The following is a 10,345-nucleotide window of genomic DNA, read 5'->3' on the forward strand; positions in this document are numbered from 1 at the left end:
CAAGCAAATTAAGAGGTATGAGGGTATAAAGACAATCACAACACAGTTAAACAGCAAGAAGGAGAGGGAAAAGAAAAGAGAATTAGCGTGCCGTTGTGGCCCTGGTACCTAGTTGGCAACTCTGAGCTGTGGGCAATACAGCAACCACTGAAACGCTCCTCCAAGTCGCCAGTATTCTGGGTGAGACAGGAAAAAAAAAACGTGCGTGTGTCATTGTCAGTTTTCATTATTGACCACCCACCATCCAGGTCAGGCGAATCAGATCATAGAAACGAACATTCGGCCAGTAGATGCTCCTGGACTAACGCTGTGGCTCCCTAAAGTAAGACAGGAGCACAAGAGTTCTTTGGGTTTAACTTAACCGACTGACTTAAGTAGGATCACCTTAGTCATTATCACCATCAATGGCACACGTGACAACTATCCATTAATCCATTTTCCAAACCGCTTATCCTACTGGGTCGCGGGGGGTCCGGAGCCTATCCCGGAAGCAATGGGCACGAGGCAAGGAACAACCCAGGGTGGGGGGCTAGCCCACCGCAGGGCACACACACACCATTCATTCACACATGCATTCCTACGGGCAATTTAGCAACTCCAATTAGCCTCAGCATGTTTTTAGACTGTGGGGGGAAACCGGAGTACCCGGAGGAAACCCCACGACGATATGGGGAGAACATGCAAACTCCACACACATGTAACCCAGGTGGAGACTTGAACCTGTGTGAGGCAACAGTGTGAGGCAACAGTGCTAACCACTGCACCACCATGCCACCCCCACGTGACAACTAAATAGAGGGAAATAAAATATAAATCTATACATCCGTTTGTTCCTTATTTAAACTTGCCGTTAAACATTTGCCGTTAAGGCTACACAAAGTTATGCAAATCAATGGAAATTAACGTTGAGCAATTGGTCCACTTATTACATTCATTTAAAAGAAGCACAACTCCATGCGAATTTACTTGCGATATTAGCTAACAAATACTGAAATTCAAATGAAATATAAACATTAAATAACAGTAAAGATAACTGTATATGCCTTCGCTAAGCAAACGCGAACCTCTGTTAGCATTTACACGTCCGGCTTTGTTGCAGTCATTAAACGCTCCACCTGTTAACATGAGAAACACGAGTCTGAGCACTATACGACGATCATGTAAAGGCATAAAGTAAGAGGTATAACGCAGAAAAATAATAGTCAATTTTTAAACGGCACAAACTCTTGAGACCGGTTCGGAGACAAATGGGGGGCTAACTTAACAGCGGAGTCACGTGACCATGTAAATAAGTAATATCTGCACTGAAGCAGCACAAATAACAGTTTTAATGGCACAAACAATTGCGATCGGTTTGGTCAAAATCAGATGCAAATGGGAGGTGGTGGGCAACCTTACAAACATTAACATCACAGAAACTAAAGCAGCACAAATGACAGTCTTAACAACACAGACCAACACAAACGCAGCACACACAATTGAGACCAGTTTGGTTGAAATCCGAAACATTGGGAGTCAACTTCACGCAGGTTGTTCATTTCAGCTGTGAATTCTGGGATTCTGTGTAACTACACTGACAAAGAAATTACATATAAATAATTTAATGAAAACCGATACATGCGAGGATTTTTTTCTTAAAGTAACACGTGAGTTTTTCAAAACAAACATGAAAGCATGACGTTTAAAACGTTCCGCGTTCTAGAATGTAAAAGTAATGACGTATCAACACAGAGCTATATAAAACAGCTGATTTATGAGCACATCTTGTTTGAAGAGCTGGTGGCGCAGAGACACACACAAAGGTAATGCCCAAATGTGAACTTCATTTATATAACAGGTCTCAAATAATCTGCTAGGAGTTCTTCAGTTCAAGTGGATCACTTATTATAATAATTCTAAATTGTGGAAATAAAAACATATGCATAAACCGCAAAAGAATAGTCTTATGCACTCCAACATGTGATGTCTTGCACAGCAGTACTTCTTCAACCTGTAAAATGATTATGTTCTCTCTCTTTGTTAGTGATGGTATTCCTTTCTGAATTTCCGATTGTCCTAATCATCTCCCTGGTCGGGAGCACCTTTGCGATGGAAGAGACTTCTCCTCGTGGCTGCGGCTCCCTTATAAAGAGGCCTTACACGGCCCTTTGTGACTTGGACGCAGTGTGGGGCGTGGCGGTGGCCACGGCAGCTGGCGGTGCGGCCCTGGCCTCGATGATTCTGGCGCTGGTGCTGTGCCGCCTGCGACAGATCACAGAGAATCACAGCAAGGTGGCGCCACTGTTCCTGCTCCTTGCTGCCATCGTCGGGCTCTACGGCCTTAGCTTTGGGTTCCTTATCGAGCGCAATGAACCCCTCTGCATCGTCAGGCGTGCCTTCTGGGGAGTGCTATTCTCTCTCTGTTTTGCATGTCTGGTGGCTCAGTGAGTGCGACTGTACCGATTGGCACTGGGTGCTCATAGCGCCAGTGGTGGTGCCTTGGTGGGGCTAGCGGTGGCCTTGGCCGTACTAAATCCAGAGTGGATTTTGCTGACTGAGGTGCCCCAGGGCCAGGAGGCCTGCCAGTACAAGCCACTGGAGCTGGCAGTGGCTTGTACCTACATGCTGGGCCTGCTCCTAATAGTGCTGGGGGTGTGGCCTATGGTCTGTGCAGAGGGCAGCCACAGTTGAGACGCAGTGCTGTGTGGCTACTCCTCACCTGCCTGGCCTCCGCCCTGCTGCGGGGCGCCTGGCTCACCTTTTTCTTGTGTGGGAGCAAGTAGCTTGGCCTGCCCTCCATCTGGGATGACCGGGCACAGGCGGTGGTGCTGGTGGTACAGTCCTGGTTGCTGCTTCTACTACACACCGTTCCCAAAGCCCACGTCACCTTGCAGTCCCCACTCCGCATGAGGGAGGCCAGCATTGAGGATGGCATTCCCCTGTCCCATGTAACCGTGTCCCAGGGCTTGTCAGTCCCTCACAGCACCTCAGGTAAGGCACTTGTTATATATCGCTTTGACCTACTCTGAGTGTTTGAGAGAGAGCATAGCCCTCACGATTTCCTCTCTCCCACATGTACAGCTCCGTCTGGAAGTCAGCATAATGGCAGCGTATGAACAGGGTCCAGCGCTGCCTGCTGTAGCACGATGACCTGTCACATGTTTAACCAAAGAAGCTTGTTATAATTTACTAAAGACAATCATGGAAGTGTTGTTCCTTCAAAGTAGTACAGAAATACTGAGGTGAAAATTAATTAAATAAATCCATCCAACCATCTTCCTAAGCTGCTTAGCCCAGCCTAGAGGACCGTTTTGGGGATTTTATAACAATAAAAACTTTGTAAAACAATTAACAGATGTTGGCGTGGTCTCACACGCAATATAGACAGTAAATGTGTTTAATATTTACCAATTACCTCTGCCCAATCCTGTTTCTCATTTGATTACTTGTTTATGATTACAGTTAACTGCACTGCTACCATGTTTATACACCTGATTAAAATTTATGAAACCGATCCTCGCATGTACTTAGCTTGAATAAATCTCCCACCATGTGTGTACCTTACAGTTTAGCATCTGACCACCTTGTGTTTCCACTGTTGTATTTGGTTCGGTGTTAGTTGGGTGTTGGTCCTTAAGTGTACCTTACCAATATACACCAATTTAAAAGGCAGAAGTTTTAGATATTATGCTTTGTGTGAAACAAGCTGTCAATACACCAGGGGTATAATGAAATATAAGTATATATTACAGTGTTTCCCCTACCATTACATTAGGGGGGCACCTCCCACCCCCCTGGAAGGCCAAGTTAATTTTATTTAATTGTATTTTCTATATAGTGCCAGATCACAACAGAAGTCATTTAAAGTTACCTTTCCTATAGAACAGATCTATACATTGTCCTTTTATTAAACTAAATAGCCTTATGTTATCTTATTTACACAAAAGCTTGTCATTTTGTCTCTACACGGTCGCACGTGTACAATTCTCCTATGCTCGCTGTATCTGCATGGCAGAGTTCCGCCCTCTTGCGCGTGCACAGACACATGCGCGCGCACACAGGTGAGCGCACTCCCACCAGCGGACAGAGAGCATGCGTCAACCACCTAAAAAGCAGACAAAAATGTCTGTTTTTATGACTACTGTCATTGAAAGAAACACAAGAACACCGTGAATCCTGTCGGTGTTCGCCTGCCCCCCCCCCCAAAAAAAGCTGTAAACACCGTATTACTTAATAATCAGCAATAACAACGATAATAAAGATCAAAGAAAGTGGGGAATGAAAATTCAAAAACTATCTGGCTGCAGCCTACCGTACAAATATTAACCTAGCAGGCTAAACCCCTAACAACCCACTATCAGATATTCCAGCTGTGTAATAGTGGGAGCAAGCAAATTAAGAGGTATGAGGGTATAAAGACAATCACAACACAGTTAAACAGCAAGAAGGAGAGAGAAAAGAAAAGAGAATTAGCGTGCCGTTGTGGCCCTGGTACCTAGTCGGCAACTCTGAGCTGTGGGCAATACAGCAACCACTGAAATGCTCCTCCAAGTCGCCAGTATTCTGGGTGAAACACGAAAAAAAAAACGTGCGTGTGTCATTGTCAGTTTTTGTTACTCACGATCCACCATCCAGGCCAGGCGAATCAGATCGTAGAAACGAACATTCGGCCAGCAGATGCTCCTGGACTAACGCTGTGGCTCCCTAAAGTAAGACAGGAGCACAAGAGTTCTTTGGGTTTAACTAACTGATGGTTTATTCTTAAGCAGGATCACCTTCGTCATTGTCACCATCAATGGCACACATGACAACTAAAGAGAGATAAATAAAATATAAATCTATACATCCGTTTGTTCCTTCTTTAAACTTGCCGTTAAACATTTGCCGTTAAGGCTATACAAAGTTATGCAAATCAATGAAAATTAACGCTGAGCTTCTGGTCCGCTTATTACATTTATTTAAAAGAAGCACAACTCCATGCGAATTTACTTGCGATATTAGCTAACAAATAATGAATTTCAAATGAAATATAATCATAAAACAACAGTAAAGATAACTGTATACTGTGTGACTTCGCAAAGCTAACGCAAACCTGTTAGCATTTACATGTCCAGCTTTGTCGCAGAGTCATTAAACGCTCCACCTTCAGCTAACATGAGAAACATGAGTCTGAGCTCTATACGGCGATCATGTAAAGGCATAAACCAAGAGGTATATGTAACGCTCGTGTCACTGAGAAACAGAGAATATAAGCTACTGGGACAGTTCTAGGTTCGGAAGGAGTTGTTTGAATAGCTTAAACAATGGATAAGTACACCAGAGATAAAACCTTGGGTTTATAGCTGGAAATTTTACTGAAATTACACATACAATACCACACAATTACACATACACACACAACAGTAGCAAAATCAATTTGACTCATCTTCCCCTCTTTCCCTTCCTTATTTAGATCCAGGATAATTACTATCCCAGTTTTAATTAGTTTTGTCAACTAGATATCTCTTTTTTTTCCTAAGACCGGTCTGTATACTTACTCTTGGATTGATAATTAGATTCATTAAACTATTTACCTTCTTCCCTTCAGTAACTCAATCTGAAAGAGTCTGCAACTCTTACTATAGCGCCTTTCTTGAATGTACTGACCTTTTAAATCAGGGTTCTTTTAGAATGCAGCTAAAAATATACTATTCAACTCAAACCATATGAACATGGCAAAGGAATTCAATAATGAACAGTACATCACATAGGATGTCTTTATAATACGATTTAGTTCAACGTTCCGTTCACTCTTCATTCATTTAATCAATGAGAGGTAATTGCACAATCCTACCACAATATCAGTGAGATAGTCTTCCAGTAGGAAAAATAAAGTTCAAACCTTGTCCCTTCGAGCCGGTTGTGACGTTGTCTCAGCCTCTTAAAGCGCGAAATCCTTGGGCAAACCTCGCCGTCCGATGTCGTCGTTCACGCGCGTCTCCTCACACATGCACACAAGCTAATGAAACTTCCGTCGTTAACCCTCGATGCCCGGGAAACTCTCCCGGGTAGAATTAAAACCTGGCCCACACAACAGGCCATAAACATTACATTTTTTAGTCAAAAGTACTTCAATCTTAACAGCTGAAAAAGAAAAATGAAGTTTCTATTTCACAGGGAATTCAAAATGGCTACCTCATTTTCCCACTATACGTTAGCCTCAGTACACATTAAAAGTAACATAGAAGACATAAAATAAAAAACAAGCAGACTTTATACATTCAGTTGTCAAGTAAAGCCGAAAAATAACCCATTTACTTTGAATTAGGTCTTCAACATCTTCCGTTCGAAAACGAACTTCAGTTAAACCGTTTACTCGTACAAAATACTTCTGTCGAACTCTTTAAAAACACAACAAACTTACCTCTGGTTAAGGTCGCTACCGGATCAACAATCTGTAACACTGATTTGATGGGGAAAAGATCCGAAATTCACCAAAACTAGAAAATACTTCTAACTTCGCATCTCTACTGCTTCTCTAATCGGCTGCCGTTAGTTCCTCTTTCTTATGCACTACATTACTGCGCGTGCGCGAGGAGGGCCACGCTGTAGGAGGGCTACGCCAAAATCGTAACATTTCTTACAAGTAAACGTTTTAACGTGGAAATTAGACGATCTCACAAATCTTTGTTTTGTGTCTTATCTCATAGTTAATTGTTCATTTAATTATTTATTTTACTATTTATAATATTTGTAACCTGGCTTACATATAACTCAAAAAAATAACAATACAGTCAATTTTTAAACGGCGAGAGACCGGTTCGGAAACATATGGGGAGCTAACTTAACGGCGGTTTGGTTGAAATCTGAAACATATCGGGGGTCAACTTCACGCAGGATGTTCATTTCAGCTGTGAATTCTGGGATTCTGTGTAACTACACTGACAAAGAAATTACGTATAAATAATTTAATGAAAACCGATACATGCGAGGATTTTTTTCTTAAAGTAACACGTGAGTTTTTCAAAACAAACATATGAAAGCATGATTTCGACGAAGCAGCTTTGCGATGGACTTCTCCTCGTGGCTGCGGCTCCCTTATAAAGAGGCCTTACACGGCCCTTTGTGACTTGGACGCAGTGTGGGGCGTGGCGGTGGCCACGGCAGCTGGCGGGGCTGCCCTGGCCTCGATAATTCTGGCGCTGGTGCTGCTTTGCTGCTTGCGACAGATCACGGGGAATCACAGGAATGTGGCGCCACTGCTCCTGCTCCTTGCTGCCATCGTCGGGCTCTGCGGCCTTAGCTTTGGGTTCCTTATCGAGCGCAATGAACCCCTCTGCATTGTCAGGCGTGCCTTCTGGGGAGTGCTGTCCTCTTTGTGTTTTGCATGCCTGGTGGCCCAGTGTGTATGGCTGTACCGATTGGCACTGGGTGATCATAGCGCCAGTGGTGATGCCTTGGTGGGGCTAGCTGTGGCCTTGGCCGTGCTGCAACCAGAGTGGATTTTGCTGACTGAGGTGCCCCAGGAGGCCTGCCAGTACAAGCCACTGGACCTGGCAGTGGCTTGTACCTACATGCTTAGTCTGCTCCTAATGGCGCTGGGGGGTGCGGCCTATGGTCTGTGCAGAGGGCAGCCACAGTTGAGACGCAGTGCTGCGTGGCTACTCCTCACCTGCCTGGCCTCCGCACTGTTGTGGGCCACCTGGCTCACATATTTTCTATATGGGAGCACGAAGCTTGGCCTGCCCTCCATCTGGGATGACCGGCCACAGGCGGTGGTGCTGGTCATACAGTCCTATTTGCTGCTTCTACTGCACGCTGTTCCCGAAGCCCACGCCACCATGCAGTGCCCACTCCGCATGAGGGAGGCCATCATTGAGGACGGCATTCCTCTGTCCCATGTAACCGTGTCCCAGGGCTTGTCAGTCCCTCACAGCACCTCAGGTACGGCACTTGTTATATATCGCTTTGACCTACTCTGAGTGTTTGAGAGGGAGCATAGCCCTCACGATTTCCTCTCTCCCACATGTACAGCTCCGCCTGGAAGTCAGCAGAATGGCAGCATATGAACAGGGTCCAGCGCTGCCTGCTGTAGCACGATGACCAGGCCACTGAGATCATGATCATAAATGCAGTGAGTGAGGGTCCTCAATCAGCACCTCACACACACACACACACTGAGGCAACCCAAACGCTGAACTGAAAATACAGATTTGTTTTTGGATCGTTCACCGTGACTCATTGATACCAAGTAGCCACCATGCCATCCATTCCACTCCCGTTCTTCTCTTCTGTTCCACAGAAACTGTTCACTATAAACCACTAGACTGCACGCTGAGTGTGTTTATGTGAAGTCGAGCAGCTGAAATCACTGAGACCTTTTGTTTTGCCGCTGAATCTAAAGTGTCAGGTGTTTCCTAAACACCTTTGAAACTGTAATGGCAGTGCTGCAAGATGTGGACAGTGGACTTACAAATGAGCCTGAATGAGTGATGCATGCTGTCTATCCCCAAACAGCCTGGAGGCATTCAGCCTTATTAAGAATTATATTAAATGGGATTAGGAAGGAGTTCTCCTTCCCTGGACAGTGAATCGGCACCAATGAAGAACATACTGACCTTTCAGAACATATATCTGATACTCATTTTGGCAGATTTGCATTATATTGTCATATTTAACCTTTGGGAGTTTTTGTGCTTTTTTTTTTGTTTAAAGTTCATGATATTGATAAATGCTTCCTTCAGCTTTCATATTTAGCTCAGCTACCATTTCAAAATTTGTTTAGATGAGAGTGCATTAATACTTAAAATGTCATGCCCGGTTTATTTGAGAAAATGCTTTTTTGCATGGAATTTGCATACGTCTCTAAGAATTATTATTTTCACTGATATTGTACATGGAGGCTTTCATATCAGCTGTATGTACATAGACTGCGTCTTTTCCTGTATGGTCACAGTGAGGCCATCTGCAGTTTGCAAGTTCAAAGCCTGAATATGACTACATTGGACCCACCAGACTGAAGATTATTACTGTATTCATTTTTTAGTGGAATTTTTTCTTTTATTATTTTTAATTGTACTTTTCCTGCAGAGATGAAGAAGGTTCAGGATTTTATCTTCTAATGTCCTTTCGCCACTGAATCACGTCTTTCAATGTACGTGTTGCCAGAGTTGTATAAAAACAAAAATAAATATATGATAGAGACATCGTTTCTTCAGTATCATGGTATTTTATTTAATAAAATACTGATTATTGAAAATTCCACTTTCATAATGTGTGTCCCTAAATAATTGATCACATGAGCTTTTTCCCCATTTCATCTTGTTTTAATATATAGTCAATATTTTACGATGTACAAACTTTTGTTTGCTTGCTTTGTTCGCTGTCTAGGTACCCTGGACACGTTTAAACCTCACTCACTGCTGTCACATTTTTCACAAAACTAACTTGTTGGTATGATTGACGAACCCTAATCATGGTAATGTTGTTCCTTCAAAGTACTACAGAAATACTGAGGTGAAAATGAATTAAATATATCCATCCATCTTCCTAATTTGCTTGCGTCAGCCCATAGTCTAGAACCTGGTGCCTTTCCCAATCATCCTTGGGAACTAGGCAAGGCTGCACCTTGGAGAGGATTTCCAGTTAATTTCAGGACACGTACACACACCTGCATAGCAATTACAGGTAATATGGAGATATCATTTAGCCTAATGACATGTCTTTCGTCTGGGGGGAGAATGCCTAGAGGAGACCTGTGCAATGCCGGAAGAATCTCCAACCCTGAAGGCATGAAGCAATTGTGCTGCCCATCGAGCCCCACCTGAGCATATTTTATGTAAATGTTGTTATAAAAAGCCATCCTTGCGTAGGACAAAGATCCAAATGCCCCAAGCTAAACAATGCTGTCTATAGAAGGTGAATCTCCTTAAATTATGCAAGATTATTTTAGTAGAAGTTGCTGAATGAGTTTTGATGTTTGATTGGTTGAAGAGAGACTAAATAGTGGATTTTTTTGTATGGTTTGCAAACCTATGCGGTATGTTCAATAAAAGGTTGCAGAGAGAATCATCCTCCAACCAGTGCCTGGTTACTTTAAAGACATTGCCTTTTTGAAAATCTTTTTTCAATCAATACACATTCGGTTGTTATTCATGTTTCTCTTACTCTGCACGTGAAAGAAAGTCACAACCTTTCTGTTATCTAATCTGGCAATTCCAAACACAACAAACATAACCACTCTAAGATTTTTCCCTTAGGATTTGCTAATTTTACATGGTAACCATATCAACACAATCTGTGATTTTGACTCGCCCCCATGCAGGTTAGTCCAGGTTCCTCCTAAGTTTACAAAAACTTGTTGAAAAATTTGTTTAAAAAATCACCA

General features: G+C 43.2%; 1 pseudogene; it reads left to right on the plus strand.

Moving 5' to 3' along the window:
- Positions 1 to 2,025: 2,025 nt before the first annotated feature.
- LOC125750206 (G-protein coupled receptor family C group 5 member B-like) lies at positions 2,026 to 9,088 on the plus strand (annotated as a pseudogene).
- The last annotated feature ends 1,257 nt before the right edge of the window (positions 9,089 to 10,345 follow it).

The sequence above is a fragment of the Brienomyrus brachyistius genome, chromosome 1 (assembly GCF_023856365.1).
Source record: "Brienomyrus brachyistius isolate T26 chromosome 1, BBRACH_0.4, whole genome shotgun sequence".
NCBI classification, from domain to species: Eukaryota; Metazoa; Chordata; class Actinopteri; order Osteoglossiformes; family Mormyridae; genus Brienomyrus; species Brienomyrus brachyistius.